The sequence below is a fragment of the Bos grunniens genome, chromosome 21 (genome assembly GCF_055505025.1).
Source record: "Bos grunniens cultivar Pamir isolate PY7600 chromosome 21, Bosgru_T2T1.0, whole genome shotgun sequence".
Taxonomy (NCBI): domain Eukaryota; kingdom Metazoa; phylum Chordata; class Mammalia; order Artiodactyla; family Bovidae; genus Bos; species Bos grunniens.
Genome location: NC_141185.1, coordinates 15,959,377 through 15,974,814, shown reverse-complemented (window position 1 = coordinate 15,974,814; position 15,438 = coordinate 15,959,377). Strand labels below are relative to the sequence as shown.

General features: G+C 38.9%; 2 long non-coding RNA genes across 3 annotated transcripts in view; both read right to left on the bottom strand.

Moving 5' to 3' along the window:
- Positions 1-15,438, bottom strand: part of LOC147349178 (uncharacterized) — a 137,770-nt gene that overhangs the window by 110,127 nt on the left and 12,205 nt on the right. The gene's annotated exons all lie outside the window — the stretch shown is intronic.
- On the bottom strand, positions 8,045-10,551 carry LOC147349179 (uncharacterized). Its single transcript, XR_015149498.1, has 2 exons — positions 9,839-10,551; positions 8,045-8,449 (listed from the first exon to the last, which is right to left on the bottom strand). It is a non-coding gene; the product is annotated as an uncharacterized LOC147349179 (long non-coding RNA).

Here is a 15,438-nt window from a genome sequence, read left to right as displayed (position 1 = left end):
AATTACCAATTTTCATGCATTGTGCAACCCTCTGAACCTCGGCAAGTTTCACTGAGTAGACATTAATTTGCTGCAGCTGCTGTTTTGACTCTGCCCTCACATATCCTTTCCCCTTATGTTTGACTCTTGCAATTCTCTTTACTTTCTCACTCTGCCTTTTCCTTAGGTCAGTCTTAAAAGAGTTTTGTTGTTGTTTGTTGTTTAGTCGCTGCATTGTGTCTGACTCTTTTGCAACCCCATGGACTGTAGCCTGCCAGCCTCCTCTGTCCATGGGATTTCCCAGGCAAGAATACTCAAGTGGGTTGCCGTTTCCTCCTCCAGGGGGTCTTCCTGACCCAGGGATCGAACCTCCATCTCCTGCATTGGCAGGTGGATTCTTTACCACTGAGCCACCCAGGAAGCCCTCATTAGAGTTAAGGGGCACTAGAAACACTAGGACTCTATCCATCAGCCCCTTAACACACCTATAACACAATTACTGAGATCCTTAAAGGAAGCTTTTAAGTCTTCCCATAAGCTAATGCCTTCTAAATAATCTGTGCCCCTTCCCAAAGTCAACTATGGTAACATGATTTTAATATTAATATTATTTCATTCTGGTCTTTAAACAATAAAAATGGCATAAGTGATAATTCTCAGTTCAGTTCAGTTACTTGGTTGTGTCCGATTCTTTGTGACCCCATGGACTGCAGCAAGCCAGGCTTTCCTGTCCATCACCAATTCCCGGAGTTTACTCAAACTCATATCCACTGAGTCAGTGATGCCATCGAACCATCTCATCCTGTCATCCCCTTCTCCTCCTGCCTTCAATCTTTCCCAGCATCAGGGTCTTTTCCAATGAGTCAATTTTTCACATCTGGTGGCCAAAGTATTGGAGCTTCATTCAGCTTCAGCATCAGTCCTTCCAATGAATATTCAGGACTGATCTCCTTTACGATGGACTGGTTGGATCTCCTTGCAGGTCAAGGGACTCTCAAGAGTCTTCTCCAACACCACACTTCAAAAGCATTAATTCTTCAGCACTCAGCTTTCTTTATGGTCCAACTCTCACATCCATACATAACTACTGAAAAAACCATAGCTTTGACTATATGGACCTTTGTCAGCAAAGTAAAGTCCCTGCTTTTTATTTTTATTTTTTTCTAGGTAAATTTTTTTTTAGTTTTTTGGTTTTTTTTTTAATTTATTTTAATTGGAGGCTAATTACTTTACAATATTGTATTGGTTTTGCCATACATCAACAAGAATCCGCCACAGGTGTACACGTGCTCCCCATCCTGAACCCCTCTCCCACCTCCCTCCCCATACCATCCCTCTGGGTCATCCCAGTGCACCAGCCCCAAGCACCCTGTATCCTGCATCAAACTTGGACTGGTGATTCGTTTCTTATATGATATTATAGATGTTTCAATGCCATTGTCCCAATCATCCCCCCCTCTCCCTCTCCCACAGAGTCCAAAAGACTGTTCTATACATCTGTGTCTCTTTTGCTGTCTCTTATACAGGATTATCGTTACCATCTTTCTAAATTCCATATATATGTTAGTATACTGTATTGGTGTTTTTCTTTCTGGCTTACTTCACTCTGTATAATAGGCTCCAGTTTCATCCACCTCATTAGAACTGATTCAAATGTATTCTTTTTAATGGCTGAGTAATACTCCATTGTGTATATGTACCACCGCTTTCTTATCCATTCATCTGCTGATGGACATCTAGGTTGCTTCCATGTCCTGGCTATTATAAACTGTGCTGCAATGAACACTGGGGTACACGTGTCTCTTTCCCTTCTGGTTTCCTCAGTGTGTATGCCCAGTAGTGGGATTGCTGGGTCATAAGGCAGTTCTATTTCCAGTTCTTTAAGGAATCACCACACTGTTCTCCATAGTGGCTGTACTAGTTTGCAATTCCACCAACAGTGTAAGATGGTTCCCTTTTCTCCACACCCTCTCCAGCATTTATTACTTGTAGACTTTTGGATCGCAGCCATTCTGACTGGCGTGAAATGGTACCTCACTGTGGTTTTGATTTGCATTTCTCTGATAATGAGTGACGTTGAGCATCTTTTCATGTGTTTGTTAGCCATCTGTATGTCTTCTTTGGAGAAATGTCTATTTAGTTCTTTGGCCCATTTTTTGATTGGGTCATTTATTTTTCTGGAATTGAGCTGTAGGAACCTCTTGTATATTTTTGAGATTAGTTGTTTGTCAGTTGCTTCATTTGCTATTATTTTCTCCCATTCTGAAGGCTGTCTTTTCACCTTGCTTATAGTTTCCTTTGTTGTGCAGAAGCTTTTAATTTTAATTAGGTCCCATTTGTTTATTTTTGCTTTTATTTCCAATATTCTAGGAGGTGGGTCATAGAGGATCCTGCTGTAATTTATGTCAGAGAGTGTTTTGCCTATGTTCTCCTCTAGCATCTGCTTTTTAATATGCTGTCTAGGTTTGTCATAACTTTTCTTACAAGGAGCAAGTGTCTTAATTTCATGGCTGCAGTCACCATCTCAATGGACATAAGTCTGAGCAGACTCTGGGAGTCGGTGAAGGACAGGGAAGCCTGGCATAGTGCTTCATTCGATGGGGTTGTAAAGAATCAGACACAACTGAGTGACTGAACAGCAACAGTAATCATATAAGGAAGTTATCATTATGCTCACCTTACATATGAAGAAATTGAGGCTAAAAGAAATTTGATAATAGACCTGGGATCAGAAGGCCTAGATTAGATGTTGGCTTTTCACCATCTCCTAGTGACCTTAAACAAATCAGTTAACCTCTCTCAGTATGAACTGATGTTCTAAATGAAGACAATATATTTTCCTCTCTGATCTTTTATTAACTGTTATCTATGTGGGAATGACTACAGAATCTGTCTCTCTTAAATTTTACCTCTAGATTTGTATTTCCAAATGCCTACTAGATAGATGTTCTTGAAAATAAATGTCCCAAATTGAATTCATTATCTTACTTTAAAATATCTCTCTGCTTCCTAAATTCTTGACTTCACTAAGTGACAGCTGTATCATCTTCCAAGCTAGAAACACAGAGTTACACTCAACTCCAGGGATTCGGGACTCCCACAGCCAAATACACACTCTTCCATAAACAGATACCTAATCCTAAAAGACGGAGAAGGCAATGGCACCCCACTCCAGTACTCTTGGCTGGAAAATCCCATGGATGGAGGAGCCTGGTAGGCTGCAGCCCATGGGGTCGCTAAGAGTCGGACACGACTGAGCGACTTCGCTTTCACTTTTCACTTTCATGCATTGGAGAAGGAAATGGCAACCCACTCCAGTGTTCTTGCCTGGAGAATCCCAGGGATGGGGAAGCCTGGTGGCTGCCGTCTATGGGGTCACACAGAGTCAGACACGACTGAAGTGACTTAGCATAGCATAGCATAGCAATCCTAAAAGAAACATTTCCCAGAGCAATCTTCTTGATTGTCTTCATGGTCACTCTGTTCATGCTCTTATGTCCCCTAGGCTGCAAATGAGCGACTCTCTCACCAATAATCACTATCTGCCCCAGGCTGTCCTCTTAATAGTCATAACTGCCATATATATTAAAACTGACTCTGATCATGTCACTGTACTGCTTAAAAACTCTGTTAACTCTCACGACTACCAGTGCAATCCAAAGTTCTTAGCTAGGCATTCTAGACCCTTCTCAGTCAGCCTCAACTTCTTGCCAAGTGCCACCTCTAATTGCCCCTCCCCACTGAGCATCAATTCAGGAAACTCTCCCTCTGCATCATCTGTTCCCTCTCTGAAATTCCATCCTCTAGTTTGCACCTGGTCAAATGCCTTCAAGATCCAAGCCAAATGTTATATTTTTCCCTGACTTCCTCTGGCATCATCTCCTCATCCTCCCGACATCCAAGGTACTTTTGTCCATGTCTCTAACATAGTCCCTAATTGCAAAGGGAGTTAATGTCCGATACATCTCTTTCATCAAACAAGAAGCTTCCTAAATGTAAAGACCATGTGTGAGTCACACTATATATCCTGAGTCTTACTTTATCATAACACTTGCAATACATTTCTTAAGCCACAAAATTAGAGAAAATAACGTAACTCTTTGTCCATCATTTAAAATCAAGAAAAACAAAGAAAACTAAAATTCAATATGCTATGTTAATTCAAACTCAGCAAGGTTCCCATTCATTTAAAATTAAGGAAAAATAAGATCCAAAAAACTCATCCCTGAGGATTAAAACACATTATTGTATAATTATAGACTACATTTTAAAAATTGAAGTGTGTTGCTTCTTTAGAGACTTGATTTCTTTCATTCCATTTACTATTTTTATAGCATGTATGATAAGCCTCCTAAAGTCATTTCCTAAGTAACTTCTAGAATAAAAGAAATTTAAATTAAATCAAGTTTTTCCTAGGAATATTAAATTATCATCGCCTATGATTACCCAATGTATATTCTTGGTCACTATGATTTTTAGTTAAAAAATTAAATTTTATGATTAAAAAATTAAAAATTGCTCTGTAATAAAGTAATCCTAAATTAATTAATAGCAACTTACAGATATATAAGCTCGTTATTTGCAATATTCTTCATTGTTTTAGCTATCAGAGATGAGTTCAAATAATATAAACAGTTTGACATAAACTCATTTTTTTTTTTAATAATTTAACGAGATCTTCCCAACCCATGGATCGAACCTGGGTCTCCCACATTGTGGGCAGACGCTTTACCATCTGAGCCACCAGGGAAGCTCTCAGACAGTTTGAAATATATAATTGCTTTATTATTATATCTTATAAAATATCAAATTTTAATTATTAAACAATGCACCTTAAATTGTAACATAGTCTAAATAATTATTATACAATCTGTCACTAAATTTTGTGATCTTTATGCTCCATGTTGACCCATCCAGAGTTATTATGAACTGTAATTTGAACCTCTGCTGATACTTAAAACTTTTTCTGAGCAATATCTTTTAACAGACAGAATAATGTAGATGTTAAACCCATTGTTCTTCTGAAGAATTTAACAAATCTTTTTATCTCTAAATTACATTTATCAACTATACTACATTGTAAAGAGCATTTCAAGTTCTAAGTAGTTGTATAGCAGTCTTTTTTTTTTTTTTTGCTTTACAATATTGTATTGGTTTTGCCATACACTGACATGAATCCACCACGAGTGTACATGTGTTCCCCATCCTGAACCCCCCTTGCACCTCCCTCCCCATCCCATCCCTCTGGGTCATCCCAGTGCACCAGCCCCGAGCATCCTGTATCATGCCATTGAACCTGGACTGGCAATTCATTTCACATGTGATAATTTACATGTTTCAATGCCATTCTCCCAAATCATCCCACCCTCGCCCTCTCCCACAGAGTCCAAAAGACTGTTCTATACATCAGTGTCTCTTTTGCTGTCTCGCATACAGGGTTATGGTTACCATCTTTCTAAATTCCATATCTATGTGTTATTATACTGTATTGGTGTTTTTCTTTCTGGCTTACTTCATTCTGTATAATAGGCTCCAGCCCCACAGCATGTGGGATGTTAGTTCCCTGACCAGGGTTTGAACCCACATCCCCTGAATTGCAAGGCAGACTCTTAACCACCGGGCCACCAGGGAAGTCCTACAAATAGACATTTTATCTACCTTTCAGGTATATTTTACTTTGTCAGAGACTGCTGGTTATCTACTCAGTATCCATTCTCCCCCTCTTCGTCATTAATGGGATTCCAATTCTGTTGGCAGCATCCATGTGCTCAAAAAACAGAAAAGAAAAAACAGCACCTATATTTCCTACCTCCTTTGAAGATTGGGATGGTCATGAGACATAGAACAGGCCAATGCCATGGAAATGGAATTTGTTGTTGTCTTCTGGAAAAGCTCCAAAATAGGAAATTTAACTCAGTTGACACAGTCATTTTTGAACTTTGCTCTTGTCCCTTCTTCCTTCTTTAGGTCTTGAAAAAAGGGCCCAAAGAATTGCAGACATTTTAGCCCTGACACCTGCAGCCACCAAGGCAACACCAGCAACCAGACTTCTCATTACGTAAGAAAAAAAAAAAAAACAAGCCTCTGTCTTATTTATGCCACTGTTATTTGAATTTTCTGTTTCATGCAGCCCAACCAAATCCCCGAGAAATCTGTACGAATACAATAGTGCCAGTTACTAGAATCACACTGCGTACCTATCTGCACAAAAAACGGCACTGCTTCCACCCATGGGTTTTATTAAATTTTAAATTTCAGCACTTTAATAAAAGTCATTAGACAGATCCAATTTTGTCTATAAATGAAAAGTTTTTGAGAGAGTAGGTCCCAAAAAAAGAGTACAGTATGTAAAGACGCAAAACAATGAAAGAAAGGAAGGTCAGCAGCCTCAGAGATAGATTCCTCCACAATAGAGCACTGGAAATGGATTAGGCAGAGTCCAACAGAGCTGCTTCAGAAAATAATGACTATGTTTAAAAAAAAAGAAAAAAAAGGAAGGAAAAGACTATGAACACCAGAGCCTTTGAAATGTGTAGAGTGTTACAAAAATAATGATTTGTTCTGTTTTTCTGTTCTTTACATTGTGACTTCATTATTTTGTTTGAAATTCTCAGAACATCAGACATATTCATAAACACCAAGTCATATATAACAGATTTTGAATTCATTGTATCTTTCACTGAATATTTTAAATGACTAGTCTATGTCGGACACTAACTATTCTAGGTCCTGAAGACAGGGCTGAAAAGGAGACAAAGTTTTTGTTACTAAGGAGGTCATAGTCTGAAGCAGAGGAGGGGAGACAGATGTACACAAGTTAGACAGTGGTAAGTGCTAAAGAGGAGGAAAGAAAGGGAAGAGTTGAGAGATGTCAGGACTAGGTATTATTTGCTGTAAGACAGTGAGGAAACCTCCCTGAGATGATTTCAAGTAAGTAAATGTTAGTCACTGAGTTGTGTCCAACTCTTCGTGACCCCATGGACTATAGCCCACCAGGCTCTTCTCTCATGGAATTCTTCAGACAAGAATACTGGAGTGGGTAGCCATTCCCTTCTCCAGGAGATCTTCCTGACCCAGGGACTGAACTCAGGTCTCCTGCGCTGCAGGTAGATTCTTTATTGTTGGAGCCACCAGGGAAGCCCAGATGACTTTAATAAAGATCTAAAAGGAGTAAGCAAACAGCGTATGTCAATATCTAGGGAAAGAACATTCCAGGTCAGTGGAGGAGGGGAAATGAGCAGAAGTTGAGAAGTTGGAGTGCTTACTTCACGTGTATCTCAGAGTATAGTTGGAGGCCAGCAGGCTAGAGGGGAATAAAGCACTAATCTGAGAACAATGTGATTGTGTAGCATCTCAGACAGCACATCTATTTGTCAACATTCATCCATAACATAAAAAGCTTACATTAGAGCATCACTGCTGCTGCTGTGGCTGCTAAGTTGCTTCAGTCATGGCCACTCTGTGTGACCCCATAGACAGCAACCCACCAGGCTCCCCCATCCCTGGGACTCTCCAGGCAAGAAAACTGGAGTGGGTTGCCATTTCCTCCTCCAATGCATGAAAGTGAAAAGTGAAAGTGAAGTCGCTCAGTCGTGTCCGATTCTTAGCGACCCCACGGACTGCAGCCTACCAGGCTCCTCCGTCCATGGGATTTTCTGGGCAAGAGGACTGTTTGCAGTGATATTGGAGGAGGGATGGTTCTTAAAAGGAAAACAATAACAACAATAGCACTCTTGATATATCATAAGAAAATTTGCTTTTAAATAACTGGTCACAAAAGAACAATATTTTCATATTGTCATCAATTTTTAAAAGGGAGTAGACTCAAATATTTCTTGCACTTTTTTCTTGCACTTTTTAAATCTCAGGGTTTCAAAACTATATTGGACATATTAAGTACTAGTTTCAACCTTTAGAAGATTTTTATCCTATAATACAAGTAATTTTCTGAGAGAGTATTGCTTGTGTGAAGAAAATTAAGCGCCTGTCTCAATTTAGGAGTATGTCTGAAAGAGTATCCCTTAGAAGGGTTATATTCTTAGGAGTCAGAAATAGTAGATTGAGGTTTGTAATGTGTATCAAAATGGAAATTTTATTTTGATAGATTTTATATCATTCCAATTGCCCCACTGAAATGTAGATATAAGAATACTAAAATCTGCTACATTAAGATTTTCAGCTCGTTGCTCTAAAATGAATGTATCTTGACTGCCTGTGTGCTTGGGGTGAGTCATTTATCCTCTTATTCTCCCACAGAGAATTCGATTGCATTCAAACTATCCAGCTGGAGAACTCAGCTACCTTTGGAAAAATTGATATCAAATAAGGATCTGTGAAGAGCTCTCCTACCCTGCTCAGGAGTTTGAATGTGGCCTGAGGTGGCCATCATCACCTCTTCACAGCTAAGGGAGCCAGAACAGGCATCCTGCCATTTCCTTCAGGTACTTCTTGTGTTTGTGAATTTACCACTCTAGAAGATGAGAGAATAGATTTTAGCATGCTTGTGTTTATTTTCAAAACCTTCTATATTACTTTGACTCATCTTTTCCCTCAATATTCATATCAATTAACACATATTCAATTAGATTTTAGGACTTTAATTAGTATTAAAACCATTTAAACCAATCTAATTTATAGGTCCACTGGTTTGTAGATTTCTAAATAAATCAATGATGACAATCATCTTCTTCATCTTTGTCTTTAATAACAATCATGGTATAATCTTGTATAGTACTTATAATAGCTGATACTACTTCAAATGCTCTAAAACCATCAATTCTTTGATCCTTTAACCTACTCTAAGTAAGCACCATTATCACCTAACAGACAAGGATACTAAGCAACTTGGAGCTAAGTATCTTGTCCCACATCACACAGCTGGTAAGTAGCAGAATCAGGATTCAGACCTGACAGTGTGGACTCCAGACCCTGGGCTTTAACCATGATGTCATGCTGTTTCACCTATGTTCTTGGTGCTATATTTTATTCAAGTGAATTACATCTACACAATGTGAATCTGTTATTCTATGGATACATAATTGTGCATAAAGTAAGGCACTGCCGGATGAGAGGTAGCCAAGAGAGTGACCCAAAGATAAGAAACATAAGCATACCTCCGTGGAAACATACCTAGTGCTACCAACTTATAAACAATAGTTAACTAAGCTGAGTGTATAAAAAGAAATTCCATCTGAGTTTAGAAAAAAAAAAAAAACTCCTAAATCAAGATTATTAGCAAATGGTCAAAATGAGAGCAGGTATCATTGAAAAATGAGGAATAGGATTTAGGAAAGAGAAGGCATAGAAGGGAAGGTTAGCTTTAGTCAAGAGCATGAAGAAGGAAAACAAAGAATTGTTAACAGAACAACAAATACACCAACTATTGGAGAAGTAGATTCACCAACACCAATAAATTCAAAGATTTATTCATTTATATATATCATGTTCTTTTAATATCTACAGGGTGGGTATTTAAATAAATCCTATTGCTATTACTTTTGCTTATGGATTTTTTTCACCCAATTCTAATTTTCAAACATCAGAGAAACTGCTAGCTCTCCTACAAACTTGGAGCCCTTGGCTTTCAGACCATTCAATTACAGAATCAGAAAAGTGGCGTCAGCTCTGTCATCTAATCCAGCCTTAAAATTTACTTGCTCTGGGTAGTGACTTGAATTCTCTAAATCCCCGTTTCCTTCTCTGTACTACAGAAAACAGTACCTCTCTCGTGTGGTACACTGGGAGAATTAAAATGAGCTCACGTCCATAATTCACTGGATATCAGTACTATGTTTTGGCCACCCACGCCCATGTTCCCCTTCCCTGGGCTTCCCTGGTGGCTCATGGGTAAAGAATATACCTGCAGTTCAGGAGGTGTGGGTTTGATCCCTGGTTGAGGAACATTCTCTGGAGAAGACAAAGGCAACCACTCCAATATTATTGCCTGGAAAATCTCATGGACAGAAGAGCATGGCAGGTTATAGTCTGTGAAGTGGCAAAGAGTCAGACACAACTTAGCAACTAAACAACAACAACCCATTCCCTTGTTCCCCTTCCCTACACACACACATACACACACACACTAGAATTTAAGGGGAGTCTTAAGATCATCTAAAACACCTATCTTGATTCAGAAAGGAAAAACACAAAGGCTAGTAACATGAAAATGTTTATCAGTTCAGTTCAGTAGCTCAGTCATGTCCGATTATTTGCAACCCCATGGACTGCAGCATGCCAGGCTTCCCTGTCCATCACCAACTCTCGGAGCTTGCTCAAACTCATGTCCATCAAATTGGTGATGCCATCCAACCATCTCATCCTCTGTCATCCCCTTCTTCTCCCACCTTCAATCTTGCCCAGCATCAGGGTCTTTTCAAATGAGTCAGTTCTTCGCATCTGGTGGCCAAAGTATTGGAGTTTCAACTTCAGCATCAGTCCTTCCAATGAATATTTAGAACTGATCTCCTTTAGGATTGACTGTTGGATCTCTGTGCAGTCTAAGGGACTCTCAAGAGTTTCTCCAATACCACATTTCAAAAGCATCATTTCTTCCGCACTCAGCTTTCTTTACAGTCCAACTCTCACATCCATTCATGACTACTGGAAAAACCAGAGCTTTGACTAGACAGAGCTTTGTTGGCAAAGTAATGTCTCTGCTTTTTAATATGCCATCTAGTTTTGACAAAACTTTTCTTCCAAAGAGCAAGCATCTTTTAACTTCATGGCTGCAGTCACCATGTGCAGTGATTTTGGAGCCCCAAAAAATAAAGTCTCTCACTATTTCCATTGTTTCTCCATCTATTTGCCACGAAGTGATAGGACTAGATGTCATGATCTTTGTTTTTTGAATGTTGAGTTTTATGCCAACTTTTTCACTCTCCTCTTTCACTTTCATCAAGAAGTCTTTAGTTCCTCTTCACTTTCTGCCATAAGGGTGGTGTCATCTGCGTATCTGAGGTTATTGATATTTCTCCTGGAAATCCTGATTCCAGCTTGTGCTTCCTCCAGCCTGGCATTTATTTCAGCTTGTGCTTCCTCTAGCCTGGCATTTTGCATGATGTACTCTGCATATAAGTTAAATAAGCAGGGGACAATATACAGCCTTGGCATATTTCTTTCCTGATACGGAACCAGTCTGTCATTCCATGTCCAGTTCTAACTGTTGCATCTTGACCTGCATACAGATTTATCAGGAGGCAGGTACAGTGGTCTGGTATTCCCCTCTCTTGAAGAATTTTCCACAGTTTGTTGTGATCCACACTGTCAAAGGCTTTGGCATAGTCAATAAAGCAGAAGTAGATGCTCTTCTGGAACTCTCTTGCTTTTTCGATGATCCAACGGATGTTAGCAATTTGACCTCTGGTTCCTCTGCCTTTTCTAAATCCAGCTTGAACATCTGGAAATTCACAGTTCATGTACTGTTGAAGCCTGACTTCAAGAATTTTGAGAATACTTTGCTGGCATGTGCGATAACTGCAATTGTGCAATAGTTTGAGCATTTTTTGGCATTGCCTTTCTTTGGGATTGGAATGAAAACTGACCTTTTTCAGTCCTGTGGCCACTGCTGAGTTTCCAAATTTGCTGGCATATTGAGTACAGCACTTTCACAGCATCATCTTTTAGGATTTGAAATAGCTCAACTGGAATTCCATCACCTCCACTAGCTTTGATCGTAGTGATGCTTTCTAAGGCCCACTTGACTTCACATTCCAGGATGTCTGCCTCTAGGTCAGTGATCACACCATCGTAATTATCTGAGTCGTGAAGATCTTTTTTGTACAGCTCTTCTGTGTATTCTTGCCATCTCTTCTTAATACCTTCTGCTTCTGTTAGGTCCATACCATTTCTGTCCTTTATCGAGCCCATCTTTGTATGAAATGTTCCCTTGGTATCTCTAATTTTCTTGAAGAGATCTCTAGTCTTTTCCTTTCTGTCGTTTTCCTCTATTTCTTTGCGTTGATCGCTGAAGAAGGCTTAAGAAGTGCTTAGTGCTACTGAACTGTAAAATAGTATGTTTTATATGATATGATTTTTACCACAAAAAAACTTTAGGAAACACTATTCACAATTCTTTAAACGGCTAGCTAGCACTTATGGAGCCTGTTCTCTGTAGCATGTCACTGTTGTTGCTGTTGCTGTTGTTTAGTCACTAAGTCATTTCTGACTCTTTGCTATCCTGTGGGTTGTAGCACTCCAGGCTCCTCTGGCCTGCATTATCTCCTGAAGGTCTATCAAACTTATGTCCATTGAGCATTTCACCAAGTTTTTTTGTTAAGTTTTTTATATATAACACTGCATTAAAAACCCTATTAAGCCCACTTTACAGGTTAGGAAATTGACAAATAAGACAGATAATGTCTGATCTCACAGCAAAGTGGCAGAGCCAGGATTAGCTGACATTCAAATCCTCTGTGTCCACTTCTGCCTGTCCCTAATTAAAATTGCCTAGGTGGGCACAGACAAAAGTGACTCAAAGCACAAGCTGGAGTAACCCAGTGCCTCAAAAGTATTTTCTCCACACTTGCATTTTCTACAAATTGGGTCCTATAGACCTTAACATTCTTATTCTTCTTAACTCCTGGCATTTCTCAAAGCTTCCTCTTCCCTTTACAGCCCATCAAATTCTCAGCTCACACATCAGGATCCTATGTGCCTGGCACGTGCCAATCTATCTGATAGTATTCTCACTCAGCAAGGATAAATCTTACATCTGCACTTAACAATGACTCCCATTTCCTGTTCAGGGGTTGTAATACCCACACACAGATGGATAGATGAGCAGGTGGGATTTGCCACCAAGCATCACTAGATTGCCAGTCTGAAGCATCTGAATGCATGACTTGTTCATTGGCAAAATCTTGGCAATAAGTTCATTTAGTTTTGTTAACTGTCCCTTTAAATTAAAAAGTTAGGGATAATTACATTTTGATAATCCCTTAACCACTTCTGACAGACTAAGCCTAGTACACATCTGAAAATAACACTGTATAATAACTGCTTGTAAGACAAAACTGGGGATTCAAACTATAAGCTTGCATTTTAATGTTCAAATACATAAAAGGAAACAAAATAATAATGCAGATAGCCTTACACAGAAATTACTCCTGTAGAAATTTGTAGATTACAAAATTAAAACCCAAGGAAAGGCCTCAATGCCCAGAGTCAAATGAAAGTAAAATAGATTTGAATTTTGCTCTGTTTTGCTCAGTACTCATCCGTAAGGAAAATATGCTAGTCCTCACTAGGTTATATGCCTTTTTAAAATGAGATTGTTTAGAAAATGAAATTTAACACTTGGAATATCAATGGCTACGAGGGTAAACTTGATACAAGTCAATAAGTATGTTAGCCATTATGTTTTAAATTCCAACTATGTGAAAAAATGTTCTAATAAAAATAATGGTTCTTTTCTTTCTATACAAATAGGTGTCATGTCTCTTTGTCAGTGGGGCATTGGCTTCAGTAGCCAATAACAGTAACCCAATAACAGTAGCACTGACTCACACCCTCTTTGGAACACTGGTATGTCAGTGTCATCAAAAGTCACAATGAGAGATGAGTCTATAACTATGAGGAAAAAGTCCCATGGTACAAAGCTGACCTGATCAAACAATGACTTTGTCACTGTCCTTTTATGACCAACTAAGCCTGCTGAGTTAAGCTAAAGACAGTACAATAGCTCTCTGTATTCATCCATTTTCACTCTGGCACAATACTATGCAAGATACCTGATCAAAGATCCCTAAATATCTTAAAAACTTCCAATTTTGCTTTTGCACACATAAAACCCAAACCTCCTCTTTACCATTGTCTCATTCTATATCCTAACTTCCCCTTCAACATCTTCCACATCAGACAAGGGTACCCAACCTCCTGATCCATCCAGCTTACATCACTGGTCCAACCCAGGCAGAGCTTTGAAGACCCACTCATCCTCATTCCTTCCAAAGCCAATCAGAAGATCGCTTTTTATCATCAACACAGCTCTTTAGAATCTACCATTCAACTTACTATTCAATTTTGAAAATGAATAGCATATGTATACCTTCTCCTAAATCATGATCACACTAAAATAATAGGAGGTAAAAAAAAAAAAAAAAAGATACAACAAATGCAAAAACAATGAGAGGTGGGAGTGAGGCAGAAGGTTGAAAACAGGGAAAGTGATTGAAATTCTGTATACAGAGAAGTTTGATTTTCCCCAGGTATACTCCCTTACTGCAAACTGCCATGTTTCTAACCCCATTCACCCATCTCTCACACATATTCCACTCACAGGTGGAGACCAGGAATAAATTCTCTGTAGAATAAACCTGAGAGGGCTCAGATTCTAGGATACCAGAGGCAGAGAAGGGAAGTGAGGCGAAGTGCTAGAACAGAAAATTTGCATCCTGAATGCTAGGACCACCTTAATCTTTTGCATCATGCTGTTCCCAGAATACTGGCAGCCAGGCTTATGGCCACTGATTAGAAACTGAATCTTTCTCTAATAAAAACTGACCACTGGAGAAAAAGGACTTAGAAATGCTGACATCTAAGAGCTAACCTCATCCCCAATCCCAGCTAAAATGCTAGCTTTCTTCCTAATTGCCCTAAAATGATACCCACTAGTAAGTAAGCCCTGGCTTGACATACAGAAAGCTCCCAGCCAGGCTTTCAATTCCCTGCTATAAATAAAAACAGACATGTGCAGATCTCCAGAAAGTTGAATCTTTAACATGAAAGGCATAGAAGAGAACAAACAGGTAGAAAACAGTAGCCTAGAAGAAACATACAATGACAAGTATAAAACAAATGAAACTCTACAAGTACTATCTTGAAAGAGATAAGAAAAGGTAGCATTTTTTTAATAATAAATGCTGGGGAGGGTGTAGAGAAAAAGGAACCCTCCTCCTCTGTTGGTGGGAATATAAATTGGTACAGCCACTATGGAGGACAGTATATATGGAGATTCCTTAGAACACTAAAACTAGAGCTACCAGATGATCCAGCAATCCCACTCCTGAGCCTAAATCCAAAGAAAAATATAATTTGAAAAGATACATGCACCCCAATGTTCATTGCAGCACTATTTACAATAGTCAAGACATAGAAGCAAACTAAATTCCACTGAGAGATAAATGGATAAAGATGAGATATGTATATGGATATATGTATATGGGATATCACTCTGTCATAAAAAATAATGAAATAATGTCATATGCAGCAACATGGATGGACCTAGAGATTATTGTACTAAATGAAGTTAAGTCAGAGAAAGACAAATATGAAACATCACCTATTTCTTGTTTTAACTCTTCAACCTTTATTTTTTTTTTAATTGGAGGATAATTACTTTATAATATTGCATCGGTTTCTGCAATACATCAACATGAATCAGCCATATCACTAACATGTGGACTCTTAAAAAATGATACAAATGAATTGGTTTATAAAACAGAAACAGATTCACAGACATAG